The sequence below is a fragment of the Chinchilla lanigera genome, unplaced genomic scaffold (assembly GCF_000276665.1).
Source record: "Chinchilla lanigera isolate Chin_1 unplaced genomic scaffold, ChiLan1.0 scaffold00104, whole genome shotgun sequence".
Classification (NCBI taxonomy): Eukaryota; Metazoa; Chordata; class Mammalia; order Rodentia; family Chinchillidae; genus Chinchilla; species Chinchilla lanigera.
Window position 1 is genome coordinate 3,894,337 of NW_004955505.1, and position 2,322 is coordinate 3,896,658.

The 2,322-nt window shown below is 42.8% G+C and overlaps 1 protein-coding gene across 1 annotated transcript in view; it reads right to left on the reverse strand.

Annotated features, from left to right (window-relative positions):
• Amn1 (antagonist of mitotic exit network 1 homolog) overlaps nucleotides 1-2,322 on the reverse strand; it is a gene marked incomplete in the record, with an annotated part of 57,151 nt that overhangs the window by 53,767 nt on the left and 1,062 nt on the right.

A 2,322-nucleotide genomic window follows, 5' to 3' on the forward strand; every position in this document is an offset into this window, starting at 1 on the left:
TTTCCCAGATCAAAGGATCCCCTAAAGCAGTGCTACTGAAGTGCAAGGACCTACACCAAAGGCTGTTTCCTCCATAGGGGAAGTCACACCAGCTGGACTAGGTAAGTAGTGTGGCTACTGACACAGCGGACTGACTCTAGCTCAACATCTGTACCATTACCAACCCAAAGCTGCCTGCTCACCTACTGCCAACCTCAGACTATTCCTGCCCCCAAAGGGTTACAAACTATGGTTCTAAGCGCAAATGTGGACCCTCACTGGAGGACATATGTGGTAGTGTGATAATATAGGCCACGTGGCCATTTTTTTCGCATTACTTCCAAGTTGGATAATTTTTTTTTACAGGTGTTACACTGTCTCCTCTTTTCACTAAGTGCTATGGTTTAAAGTTCGATCCACATGAAGACAAATACCTCTACGCTTTTACTTTTTTGTGGGTCTAGTAACTGAATCCATGGAGTGCTGAGCTAGGTCCCCAACCCTTTTTATTTTGAGACAGGTTCTCGCTAACTTGCTCAGTCTGGCTGCAAGTTATGCACTCCATGGCACCCCTCCTGGTGAGAGCCCTTCCAACTCCACAGACCCCGGGAATCCTACAAAGAACATCTTTCATGTGTCTATTAATTTGGGTGTTTTACAAGATTCTGCAACAGTTTGCTAAGGATCTCCCTACCCTTAACATTCACCTAATTCAAATCTTACTCTTCTCTCAGCATAGTTACAAAATCTTTGGCAGCTTCCCATTGCTATCAAGTTACTAAGGCTTGCAATGGCAGATGAAGTCGGAAAGACTCAAAGGATAAGACAAGATCACAACCAAGGACACCTGGATGTGATCTCAAGTGGAAAAAGACTATAGCCTCAGGAATCTCACTCCTGGGTGGATTAATTTAATACCTTACTTGGAGAAGTCCTTGAGTGACTCCACCCTTCTTGAGTACACCCCTCCCTTCTGATGACCAAGTAAATATGGGCCACCCAGAGAAGGTCTTCCTTTTAGTCCAGATAGAATCTTGAATTCTGGGAGAGAATTCGCCTCTTTTTATTCATCAGCCCACAAAAACTAAGGGATACTAACCCAACAATTTTGCTAACCCCTCTTTTCTAGTAATGTCCTACCATTACTACAGTTATTTACACACATCCCAATCTCCACCTCCATTATGCTAGCTAGTTTGTACAACCTTCAGCGTAGAGCTCCATCTCCACACACTCGCTCTTTAAATACAGGCTGACCTGAATAGTAAACTCCTAAAAATAAAAACTGTGGATAACTGGAAACCAAAGAACTAATTCAGATCCCTGATTTTCTGAGGATCATTTCCATGGAAACCTTGGGGAGGCTGCAAGAAATATCACAAACTGAGATATAGGAATGAAATTGAGCCCTAGGAAAAAAGATCAGGGTTTAGGTAATTATCCCTTTTATGCGTCTTTCCATGGCAGGAAGGAGACAATATTAATTTCTTTTTTTTTTTTTTTTTTAATGGTACGGAGAATCAAACTTAGGACCTTGCACTTGCCAGCCAGGCGCTTGTGCCACTGAGTTATATCCCTGGCCCCTGGATTTCCAACATAAATGAACACTTACCTATGTGCCAACCATTATTTTACAGACTTTATACGTACTAGCTTTTAACATGTATTTATCTTTCATTTTTTGAGAAAGCGTTTTACGATAATCCAGGCCCGGCTTGAACTCCCTTCGCTCAGGCAGGCTGCCCTCCAAGTAACGAGCCATGCTCTTCCCACAGCCTCCCAAGTGCTGGGGTTGCAGGCACGCGTACTGGCTTTCAGTCTCCAAAACAGTTCGACAGGCTCTGATAAAATAATAATACTGCCCTCCTTTGCCAGATGAGAACAGCGAAACCCAGCAGGTCGGATCGTTTCCTCTTGACTATACAACTGGTCAATGCTACATGTATGAACAGAATTCTGTCCGACTCGCGGCTTGCGCTCTTAACCATTACCTTACTCTGCCTTGACCCGTGTAAATCAAGTCACATTTGGATAAACATTAACACACTGGCCGGGGATATATCTCAGCGGCATAAGCGCCAACACAAGGTTGTGAGTTTGATTCCCAGTACAGAAATAAAAGTAAAATAAAATAACACATTAACACACTAACACATTTGTGTTAAATTTACGCCCTAAACTAAAGCAAGTTCCTTCTGTCAGGGCTCTGAAGTCTGAATCTATGAAAGAGCCACCTGATGTCTCCTTTAGGAAAAATGACGGTGACTGATGGGTGAAATATAAGGAAATATTTATCTAAGCAAGTCGACAAATGAATAACTTTAAAAGCCAGCACCTACACAC